Source organism: Acomys russatus, chromosome 25 (genome assembly GCF_903995435.1).
Source record: "Acomys russatus chromosome 25, mAcoRus1.1, whole genome shotgun sequence".
Classification (NCBI taxonomy): Eukaryota; Metazoa; Chordata; class Mammalia; order Rodentia; family Muridae; genus Acomys; species Acomys russatus.
This window is the reverse complement of record NC_067161.1, coordinates 30,722,942-30,735,879: the sequence shown is the minus strand read 5'-3', so window position 1 is coordinate 30,735,879 and position 12,938 is coordinate 30,722,942.

Here is a 12,938-nt window from a genome sequence, read left to right as displayed (position 1 = left end):
AAGACCATGAAGCTCTTGTCTTTCTGGGTCTTGTAGTCTTTGCCTGTCCACCACTATTCTTGAGCATGCATTAGGGTCTGCTTCATTAATTGGTAGAGTCCGGTCTCCAAGCACAGTGTCTAGAGAATGAAAAGACCTCGACAATATTGTCAAATGAATTAATGCATGCATTCTCCTCCATGAGACCACATCAATGTCATAGAAATGTTTGTTTCCAGTGTGGCACAAAGGGAATAAGCATCCATTGTGTGGAACTTAGTGGAAAAAGATTTTGACGTTTAAACCATTCCTCTTCTATATTTTATAAATGATGCTGTCCATGAATATTGCTGTGATTAATATTAATATGTTTATCTGGTGCCTCACATTTGACCATGTCCCCTGGATGGGGAGACCTGGTGGCACTCAGAGGAAGGACAGCAGGTTACCAAAAAGAGACTTGATACCCTAGGGGCATATACAGGGGGAGGTAATCCCCCTCAGGAACAGTCATAGGGGAGGGGAGTAAGGGGAAAATGGGAGGGAGGGAGGAATGGGAGGATACAAGGGATGGGCTAACAACTGAGATGTAACAAGAATATATTAATAAAAAATTAAGTAGAAAAAATATTAATATGTTTATAAGTGAATCAAAGCTTTGAAATCTTAATAAAGTAGTGGTTTAAGATAATATCAAAAAGTAAACCATAAACTTAGCTTCAAATCTTGAAGTATAAGATAGGTAAGACTCAACTTGAAAACCTGAAGTCCATGTATGAGAAAACTAGATGGCCTGAGGACGTATCCACTAAAGTCCCAGCACAGGCGAACAGTGCCCACTGACTGCTGAGTCTTACCAAGACAAGACATAAATCTAATAAGAGCCTCTTTTCACACTTGGAGAGAACCCTGCAAGTCATTTCTTCAGCCGCTTGTGTCATCTGCTCCTTGACTCTGGCAGGGAATCTTAAGCCAGTGCTGAGGTGATGACGTCCTGTCTCCACTCATTGCATCTGTAGCCTTTTGCTCCCTTATGGCCAAGAGTACACTGTTTCTACTGATGTATCCATTATTCCTTGGCCCAGCGTTTCAATCATTTTCTTGTTACTATTCGGAAATCTATCAAAGTAGGATCTGCCCAGTTCTGGAAGAATGTAATTTTTTATAGGCTCCATCACTAAAATCAGTCTAACAAATTCTGCAGAAATAAATTAAAGTGTCTAAAAGTATTAAAAAATCAATACTATTATTACTTAATAGTATTAGTGTTTAAAACTATCAGTATTTAATGGTTTTGTAGTATTAAACTATTAAAAATTCATTTCTTGTCAATATAGGATTTACCTCTCCTCATCTAGGTAGCTACCTACAGAAATTATCTATTATCAACCTGTACAATTTTTAGAATATTCTTTCTCCCTCATTCCAGTTCCTGTTGTCATCCTCTTCCAATTCTCATCCTTACAGCATTTGACATGTTGAATAGATGTCCCTTTCTGTTCCGTCTTTGCTCCTCACTTCCTGGATGTCAGCGTCCTTCCCTATTGCCCTCCATCACATCCTTCTCTACCTGAACACCTTTGACCATCTCTATTCCCATGCTATGCACTCTTCCTGGAAAACACCATTCATCTCAGGGCTTGAGCCACACTCGCTGTATTGACAGCACCCAAATATGTCACCATCCCTAACTAGTGTCTGTATTTCATACTTCCACCATTTGTCTATTTTAATCTTTTTATTTTATGTATTTGTGATGTCTTGGTACTTTGGGAACTGACTGACCATAAAAGGGCTTCCACTTTTAAGTACAGAAATATTCTCAGATAGCAAAGCACTTTCTTGTAAGAAACATGTTGTGAAAACAGTCTAGAGTCAACATTCCTTCCAGCTCCTTTGCTGGGGTCTAACACAGAGGCTTTCATGCTCTCTAACACAAGACCAGAAAATAGGTCATGTCATAAAGCATGTGGAAATTATTCAAAGCCACAGTATCTGAGCTCTGTACACTGTCTTATGGTCTGTGGCTTGGTCTGCATTTCCTCTCAACTTCCCTTCTTTCTAGCAAACTCTGTCACTTCACTCTATGGTCCCACACACCAGGCCTCTTTTGAGCACTGTGAGCCACGATCTACTGATCAAATTCCAGTTCTCTCCTTAACAAGTGCCTCACTGTAATGGTAACAAAGCATCCATGTTAGTTGACATCTCCTTGCCTGTCGTTTTCACTTGGAAGCTCCTTGGACTTCAGCATACCCAACATGCTTCTCCTGTGTGCCTCATCTCAGTGAAGTACATCTTAGCTGTGCTGGTCATTTAGCCAGAAAATCACTCATCAGCCTCTATACTGACACTTTCTGAGCATATCCTACATGCCACTTCATCAGCAATAGCATTTCTTAATCAGAGATGAGGTCGTCCATTCAGAAAGATTCTCCCAAGTCTATATTCTCTTGTTAGTTGTGGCCAGGAATGGTGTTGTGCCTTTTATGGTGCACATAGCCACCATTGACACCACAGATGCATGGATTATCCAGTCCCAAATGTCAGTAGTGTGAACTTAACACTCTTACTTCTTTGTATGAATGGAGAGCTCCTTGCTGTATGGCAGGCACTTCATCATGTCACATATCTCTTACTATCCAAGACAATAACTTATGACTTTTAGATTTGTCAATGGCTTGTGAGGAACAAAGCCACATCTGTCTTGTTCCTAGAACAAGGAAGTGAAGATATCGGTGATGAGAAACAGCTGTTTCAAATTATGTGTGTAGATTATAAAACCAAGTACATATGCATGTGCTTGATGGCTTCTATCCACATTTAAAGCCATGTGCTACGAAAAGGGCAGTAACTTCTCTCTGTTCCTCTCCAAGGACAAAACTTAGATTATCAAGTGTAAATCATAACAGAAGAGAACTGGAGAGAAAAGTAAACGGACTAAATATAGACTGCTAGAAAGGAACCCAGGTTCTGGTCACTGGAAAACTTCCTGCTCATTGAGAGTCTGAGGGTTGGAGAGATGGCTCAGTGGTTAAGAATATTGGCTGTCCTTTTAGAGCCTGAAACTTTAACTTATGTTATGTCGTAAAGTGTGGGAGCATTCGCTTAGTAAATCAGGGTAGCGTTACACATGTATCTCCTTCTTTTAAGCAGTGTTTTCAAAACTTTACCCATGCTCCTAGTTCCCTTGATTACGTTATATTCATATATTTGACACATTTGTTTTTTTTTAACAACACAAAGACCATTGACTGCGTCCTTACCTATATGCATAAATGTGTAGGACTCCTTATGATCTTTGCGAATAATAAAATTCTTCAGAGCAAAAGTGACCTTTAAACTTTTTTTCAGTACAATCATTGATTTTAACAAATGGAGCCACATGCAAGGCAGAAATGTCAATCACCCGAATGAGTGAAGGATGCTCTCCTGACTCATTCCCAATGTTCTTTGTTGGTAGTGTCATCCTGAAACAAATCAGTTTTCGATAGCATGGGTTCTCACCTTTTATATCCTTTCATAAGTGTTTTTTTTCATGTTGTGTTTTTAATATATTTTAAATTAAAAGACAATTGCATTGCTTTCACCCATTCTTTTCCTCCCTCCAGCCTCTCACAAGTTCTCCCTCTCCCACTCATTTCATGTCTTCCCCATTCTCCATCTGATAACTTCTTCTCTGAATATATATATTCTGAGTTTGTATTTATTATTAGTCTTCAGAAGACTTAGCTCACCATCAGACTTTATTAGGCACCCATGTATCCCTCTACTCACGCTCCATCACGGCCTGATCCTCTATAGACGGGAATGTTGCTTATTCAGCCCGTCCTTTTCATGCCAAATCATCCAGTGTCTCAATCTATCCCACACCTTTCTTTCTATCTGAGTTTCAGGATTACGTCATATTCTTAGCAGAAACAACCAATATTTTCTGGAATATAGTCAGCTCATCTGATACCCAAAAGATGAAGGAACAGATCCGCATTCTGCTTTTACACTGAGTCTTCATGCAGAGCTGTCTCTCCTCATGTCTCCCTTCTCATCTACATCAAGTCATTTTCCTTGATGTACCATCAACAACTCTGTCTTCTCTGCTACTCTTTCTCTCTTAGTTATGATGTATGCACCTTATTTTGCATGTTACTGCCTTGGCATCACAGAAGCTAAATTTGCTATTAAGCCAATCTTTACAGTTAATGAGAAAACCAAGATGTTTAGTGAGCTCCTTAATTTTATGTAACTGAAAAGTTGTAAAAATTATATTGTGCAACTTGCTGTGTATACTTTAGTGGGAGGACAGAGAAACAAAGACTCAATTACTATTAAAATATCTTCTTGCATGAGTTCTATGTTTCTACACTTAAACCAGAGACATAACAGAACCGTGCAATGCCTATGGTGCTCTGGTTTTGTCTGTGGGAGATGAGATGCCTCTGTGTCATTGCTCACCCACAACTTCACAAGAGAGAACTACTGCACTTACCTTTATCAATTCCATTGGCATTGAAAGTGAGGTGAGTCCCACATGACAGTGCTATCATCTAACAGCCAGGGAAAGCCACTTGCGACTTTGGACCTTATTTCATCTGTAAGGCAGAGAGCTTGAGTGAGAATTACTGTCCACGAGAGAACAGTGTCATTGTTGTGATAATACGTGGTTTCTTCAGTGGAGGTTGCTGAGATTCATAACTCAGGATGAGGAACCACCAACTCCACTGCACTTCCTCACTCAGCATAACAAGTCAGACCAGTAAGAAGCTGATTTACCAGCGAAGCAGCTAGTGCTCCTAACCTCGAGCTCTTCAATTCTGTCTTGGGGGCATTGCCCCTTTAAAATTCACAAAACGGACAGTTGTTTTTATGAGTTAAGCCCCTAGAGACCTGTATGCCCCAATGAGGCAATTAAAATTAACCAAAGGGCTCTCCAAGATCTGAATCACAGGCCTTGGTTTTTCCTATTCCCCATATAACTGCTCAAAAATCACATTGTTATTCGGTATCCCATATACACAAACTCCAAAGATCAGGCAATATTAGCCCCAAATTGCCTCACTGAAATCAGTGGGAGCGGAACAGCCACTGCCTTCCCTAAAAAGAACATGCTATCTATGTGTCCACTGAACCACCTCTCTTTTTAGCCACCTCAGCCTCCATCCTGTAGGCCTTCTGAGGTTCAATCCTGAGATTAAAAAAAAAAAAAAAGGACAGTTCCCAGGAGTGGGTTCTCTCCTTCTAGAATGTGAACACACATCAGGTAGCAAGCAAACACATTTCTCCTCTGTTTCCTATCCTGATTCCTCAAGAAGAGGACAGAAGAGAAAGACTAGAGAATCAAGGACAACATATCAGACTTTGAAGCAAAATTTGAAGTCCTTGTCCAACTCACAGAACTTCTCTGGACCCTGTATACAAATGTTGCCATGCAGCCTACTTTGATGTCTTAGTGAAGGGGACCATGTCCTTATGTACCATATTTTTCATACCATAAGATGCACTTTTGCCAAAAAAAATGTGGGGGAGAAATCAGGGTGCTCCTTATGGTCTGATTGCTGTTTTTACTGTTTTTTTTTTTCTTCTTTTACTGCTCTAAAAACTGGGTGTGTCTTATGGTCAGGTGCATCTCATAGTCTGAAAAATGTGATAGTTTTCAACCCTTGCATTATAAACTGTCCTTTGTGCATCAGTGTATTTACCTTCATTCTTACCTTGAGTACCACAAGGAAACTCATCTGTCACATACATAGCTGCTTCCCAAATATTGAGGATGTGTTGTTTTTAAAAACTCAACTTCGGTGGCTGGAGAGATGGCTCAGTGGCTAAGAGCACTGCCTGCTCTTCCATTGGCCCCGGGTTCAATTCCCAGCACCCATATGGCAGCTCACAATTGTCTGTAACTCCAAGATAGACACCCTCACACCAATGCACATAAATAAAAATTAAAAAAACTCAATTTCATGTAGTATAATTTATGTATAAAAATCATGTACATATTTTAGTTTATGAGTCTTGTGAGTTTAGGTTTTAATTGCAGTTTAAAGAATTAGAATTTATCAGGATGAAATAATGGCTGATAAGATATTTATAATATAATATAATATAATATAATATAATATAATATAATATAATATAATATAATATAATGCCTAGCCCTTTGTTGTTTGTTTACAGGTTGTATTTAGCTTTGGCATTTTTAGCTTTTTTTTTTTATCTTTTATTGACTATTTTAATCTCATATGTAGATAGTTTTTTATATATCACAATCATTTTTCTTTTGTTTTTTAATTTCCCGTGTATGCTTAGGACTGTTCTGTAAGTTTCTCCACAGTGTCAATGGGCACTCATTACTCTTGTTCTCATGTATAATCTATATACAGTCCTTCTCACCATAAGCTCTTTCTTTTTGTGTCCTTCTTATCTCCTCCTCTTTATAATTTACAACCATAACTTCCCATAGCTTTCACAACCTCTAAATCCTATGGATATGAGCAGTGTCCTAACTTTCCCCTCCCACTTTGGTATTTTTCAAAATTAATCTAATGCTAGCTTGTAACCTTGACCACCTCCTTCCCTTCTACTCCTAATTTAGTAACCAAAATCCTAATACACCTCATATTATCCTTGTTAGTTTAGCCTTCATGGTTATTGAAGTTAACTAGACCATTATTCACAGTTGGCTAGTATGGCATTTGCCTACTGAGAGTATTCAGCAGCTGTGACTGTCTGACTGTGGTTTTGGTGCATTTTCTCCAGCACTCAGTGTCTTCCAACAGGAATGATCCTTCTAAATGGTTCCTAGACTGATCACTGAGATGAAGGGTAAGTTAACCTAAGAGTGTTAGAAGTACAATAAACAACTTGTCATAGCGCAAAAGCTAGGGATTCGATGAAGATTTTCATGATGTTTTCCCCCAAAAGAACACATAGAGAGGTTCCCTTCATGAATGCTTTGGAAACATCTTAACATCCTGCATCCAAAGGGAGGTTGTTTTCATGTAAGCATTTTCCTGAAACAGTAGATAAAGCCATAGTTTAGTTCCTGGTTGGTTATTAGTTCATTTTACACTGTGTTTTGAAGACAAAACTCATAACAGTTAGGCTTAGATTCACCCAGTAAGGAACAAAGTCCTTATCATGAAAAAGCATCACACTAACAGTGATGAGATGAAGTATATCACAATTGTTCACCAAAAATGATGACAGTAGAAAGGTGGGTTGAAAGAGCTGTACCTCCAAGGCCAACTCTAAAACCTGCTCCAGCATCTATAAGAAAAGTTTGTTAAGCCATAGTCTTCTGTACCCACAGACAGACTGACAACATAAGCAAGATATGTGAAGTCACATTCTTTCTACAGCTGGTACATCTGCTTAAACTTGTGTGTAACCCAGCACTGAACAGGATGTCTCCATCAAATCCCTCCCCTAAGGACTTAGGAAACCCTGCTGAAGAGGAGGCAGAAATCATGTAAGAGCCAGAGAGAATAGAAGGCACTAAGGAAACAAGGTCCTCCATATCTACATGATCACACACATATGACCTTACAGAGGCCGTGGCAGCATGCCCAGGGCCAACATGCCCAACAGTTTCTTTGAGTGCATTCAGGCCTCTCCACCAAGGGGAAGTGGGTAAAATATGGCGCACCAGAGTTCCTGTCAGAGTCAGTCCACGCTCTCCACATAACTGTGGAGAATGTCCTGTTCATTGGCTAGATCAGTGTGGGGGTTCGATGTTTACTGCTTGTATTTTCCTTGGTTGGTGCAGTAGTTTGAGCAGACCCCCACCCTGGGCCCTGATACACCCATCATGATGTTCTTCTTGTAGGTTTCTAGGACCTTCTGGGTCCTTCTATTTCCACATCTCCTATATTTCCCTTACCTAAAGTCTCAGTAGGATGTCCTCACATCTACCCCAATCTCCTGGTAAGTGAAGACTTCGGTGGGACATGTCTTTTGGGCTAGTGCCCAGCTATAAGTGAGTATATACCATGTGAGTCTTTCTGCTTCTGGGTTAACTCACTCAGTATGATGATTTCTAGTTTCACACATTTATCCACAAATTTTGGGATTTCCTTGTTTTTAATGGCTGAGTAGTAAGTATTCCACAATGTAAATGTACCAGAGTTTCTTTATCCTTCTTCTACTGAGGGACATTTAGGCTGTTTCCATGTTCTGGCTATTATGAATAAGGCTTCTATGAACATGGTTGAGCATATGTCCCTGTTATGTGGTGGAGCATTTTCTGGGTATAATCCAAGGAGTGGAATAGCTGGGTCTTGAGGAAGCCCTATTCCTAGTTTTCTGAGAAAGCACCAGATAGATTTCCAAAGTGGTTGTACAAGTTTGCATTCCCACCAGCAACGGAGGCATGCTCCTCTGTCTCCACATCCTCATCAGCATGTGGTGTCACTTGAATTTTGATCTTAGCCATTCTGGTGGGTGTAAGATGGAATCTCAGAGTCATTTTGATTTGCATTTTTCTGATGACTAATGACGTTAAGCATTTCTTTAAGTGAAACAGCTACTGTTTTTCCCTTTTTTTAATTATTATTAATTTATTCTTGTTACATCTCAATGGTTATCCTAGCCCTTGTATCCTCCCATTCTTCCCTCCCTCCCATTTTCCCCTTATTTCCCTCTCCTATGACTGTTCCTGGGGGGGATTACCTCCCCCTGTATATGCTCATAGGGTATCAAGTCTCTTCTTGGTAACCTGCTGTCCTTCCTCTGAGTGCCACCAGGTCTCCCCCTCCAGGGGACATGGTCAAATGTGAGGCACCATAGTACGTGAGAAAGTCATATCCTACTCTTTACTCCACTGTGGAGAATGTTCTGACCATTGGCTGGATCTCGTAGGGGTTTAAAGTTTACCACCTGTATTGTCCTTGGCTGGTGCCTTACTTTGAGCGGGACCCCAGGGCCCAAATCTGCCTATCATAATGTTCTACTTGTAGGTTTCTAGGACCCTCTAGATCCTTCTACTTTGCTATTCTCCCATGCTTCTCTCATCTAGAGTCCCAATAGGATGTCCTCCCCTCTGTCCCAGTTTCCTGGTAAGTGAAGGCTTTCGTGGGACATGCCCCTTGGGCTAGTACGCAGATATAAGTGAGTATATACCATTTGAGTCTTTCTGCTTCTGGGTTAACTCACTCATTATAATCATTTCTAGCTCAATCCATTTATCCACAAATTTCGGGAATTCCTTGTTTTTAATAGCTGAGTAGTATTCTATAGTGTATAAGTACCACGGTTTCTTTCTTTTTATTTTATTTTATTAATTTATTCATATTACATCTCGATTGTTAGCCCTTCCCCTGTTTCCTCCCATTCTTCCCTCCCTCCCATTTCTCCCCTTTTCCCCTCCCCTATGTCTGTGACTGAGGGAGACCTCCTCCCCCTATATATGCTCTCAGAATATCAAGTCTCTTCTTGGTAACTAGCTATCCTTCCTCTGAGTGCCACCAGGTCTCCCCATCCGGGGGACATGGTCAGAAAAGGGGCACCAGAGTTCGTGTGAGAGTCAGATCTCACTCTCCACTCATCGATGGAGAATATCATGTTCGTCGGCTAGGTCTTGGTAGGGGTTCGAAGGTTACTGCCTATATTCTCCTTGGCTGGTGCCTTAGTTTGAGGAGGACCCCAGGATCCAGATCTGCCTGTCATAAAGTTCTTCTTGTAGGTTTCCAGGACCCTGTGGGTCCTACTATTTCCTCTTTCTTCCATGCTACTCTTGCCTAAAGTCTCAATCGGATATCCTCTCCTCTGACCCACTTTCTTGGTAAGTAAAGATTTTCATGGTACGTATCCCTTGGACTAGTGTTTTGATATAAGTGAGTATATACCGTTTGTCTCTTTTTGCTTCTGGGTGAACTCACTCATTATGATAATTTCTAGATCAATCCATTTGTCCACAAATTTTGGGAATTCCTCATTTTTAATAGCCGAGTAGTATTCCATCGTGTAAATATACCACAGTTTCTTAGTCCATTCTACTGAGGGACATTTAGGCTGTTTCCATGTTCTGGCTATTATGAATAAGGCAGCTATGAACATGGTTGAGCATATGTCCCTGTTATGTGGTAGGGCATTTTCTGGGTATATTCCAAGGAGTGGGATGGCTGGGTCTTGAGGAAGCCCTATTCCCATTTTTCTGAGAAAGTGCCAGATACCTTTCCAAAGTGGTTGTACTAGTTTGCATTCCCACCAGCAATGAAGGAGTGTTCCTCTCTCCCCACATCCTCGCCAGCATGTGGTGTCACTTGAATTTTTGATCTTAGCCATTCTGATGGGTGTAAGATGGAATCTCAGAGTTGTTTTGATTTGCATTTCCCTGATGACTAAGGAGGTTGAGCATTTCTTTAAGTGTTTCTCAGCCATTTGAAACTCCTCTGTTGAGAATTCTCTGTTTAGTTCCAAGCCCCATTTCTCAATTGGGTTATTTGGTTTGGTGGTGTTTAATTTCTTGAGTTCTTTATATATTTTGGATATTAGACCTTTGTCAGATGTAGGGTTGGTGAAGATCTTTTCCCAGTCTGTAGGCTGTCGCTTTGTTCTCTTGACAGTGTCTCCTGGCTTACAGAAGCTTCTCAGCCTCATGAGGTCCCATTTATTAATGGTTGACATTAAGGCCTGGGCCATTGGTGTTCTGTTCAGGAAGTTGTCTCCTGTGCCAATATGTTCCAGGCTCTTCCCCACTTTTTCTTCTAAGTGACTTAGTGTCTCTGGTTTTATGTTGAGGTCTTTAATCCACTTGGATTTGAGTTTTGCACAAGGTGACGAATATGGGTCCAGTTTCATTTTTTTACACATAGACCTCCAGTTAGACCAGCACCATTTGTTGAAGATGCTATCATTTTTCCATTGAGTAGATTTGGCTTCTTTGTCAAAAATCAAGTGACCATATGTGTGTGGATTCATATCAGGGTCTTCGATTCGATTCCACTGATCAACCAGCCTGTTGCTGTGCCAGTACCATGCTGTTTTAATTATTATTGCTTTATAGTACAGTTTGAGATCAGGTATGGAGATTCCTCCGGAGCACCTTTTATTGTACAAGATTGTTTTAGCTATTCTGGGTTTTTTGTTTTTCCATATGAAGTTCAGAATTGAACTTTCAATGTCTTTAAAAAGTTGTGTAGGTATTTTGATAGGGATTGCATTGAATCTGTAGATTGCTTTTGGTAGGATGGCCATTTTTACTATGTTAATTCTCCCGATCCATGAGCAAGGAAGATCATTCTATCTTCTCATGTCATCTTCAATCTCTTTTTTCAGAGTTTTGAAATTTTTTCAAACAAGTCCTTCACTTGCTTAGTTAGAGTAACTCCTAAATATTTTATATTGCTTGTGGCTAATGTGAAGGGTGGGGCTTTCCTAATTTCTTCCTCTGCAAGCCTGTCATTTGTGTATAGGAAGGCTACAGACTTTTTTGAGTTAATTTTGTATCCAGCCAATTTGCTGAAGGTGTTTATCAGCTTTAGGAGTTCCCTGGTGGAATTTTGAGGGTCACTTATGTACACTATCATATCATCTGCAAATAGGGATAATTTGACTTCCTCCTTTCCCATTTGGATACCCTTGATCTCCTTTTGTTGTCTTATTGCTCTGTCCAGAACTTCGAGTACTATATTGAAGAGATATGGAGAGAGTGGGTAGCCTTGCCTTCTTCCCAATTTTAGAGGAATTTCCTTGAGTATCTCACCATTTACTTTGATTTTGGCTATTGGCTTGCTGTATATAGCCTTTATTATGTTGAGGAAAGTGCCTTGTATCTCCGATCTCTCTAAAACTTTAAACATGAATGGGTGTTGGATTTTATGAAATGCTTTCTCTGCATCTAAAGAGATGATCATGTGGTTTTTTATTTTCAGTTTGTTTATATGGTGGATTACATTGATGGATTTCCATATATTAAACCATCCCTGCATGCCTGGAATGAAGCCTACTTGGTCCTGATGAATGATATCTTTGATGTGTTCTTGCATTCGTTTTGTAAGTATTTTATTGAGTATTTTTGCATCGATGTTCATAAGAGAAATTGGTCTGAAATTCTCTTTCTTTGTTGAGTCTTTGTGAGGTTTAGGTATCAATGAGACTATGGCCTCATAGAATGAATTTGGTAATGTTCGATCCTTTTCTATCTTTTGGAGTAGCTTGAAGAGTATTGGTATTAGCTCGCCCATGAAGGTCTGGTAGAATTCTGCACTGAAACCACCTGGCCCTGGGCTTTTTTTTTTTTTTTTTTTTTTTTTTTTTTTTTTTTTTGGTTGGGAGACTGTCAATGATTGCTTCTTTTTTTGTAGGGGAAATGGGACTATTTAGCTTGTTTATCTGTTCTTCACTCAACTTTGGCAAGTGAAATTGATCAAGAAAATCGTCCATTTCCCTTAGATTTTCGAATTTTGTGGCATATATGCCTTCAAAGTAGGATCTTATGATTCTTTGTATTTCTTCAGTGTCTGTTGTTATGTCTCCCTTTTCATTTCTGATTTTGTTGATTTCAATACTGTCTCTCTGCCTTTTAGTTAGTTTGGCTAACGGTCTATCCTGTTGATTTTCTCAAAGAACCAGCTCTTGGTTTTGTTGATTCTTTGGACTGTTTTCTTAGTTTCTAATTTGTTAATTTCAGCCCTGAGTTTGATTATTTCCAGACATCTACTCCTCTTGGGTGTTTCTGCTTCTTTTTCAAGGGCTTCCAGTTGTATCATTAAGATGCTTATGTGCGATGTTTCCAATTTCTTTTTAAAGGCACTTAGTGCTATGAATTTTCCTCTTAGCACTGATTTCAATGTATCCCACAAATTTGGGTATGTTGTTCCTTCATTTTCAGAAACTCCTTGATTTCTTTCCTTATTTCTTCCCTGACCCAGGTGTCATTTAGCAGAGAGTTGTTTAGTTTCCATGTACGTATAGGCTTTTTGTTATTTCTGTTGTGTTGAATTGCAGCCTAAGAGCATGGTGAT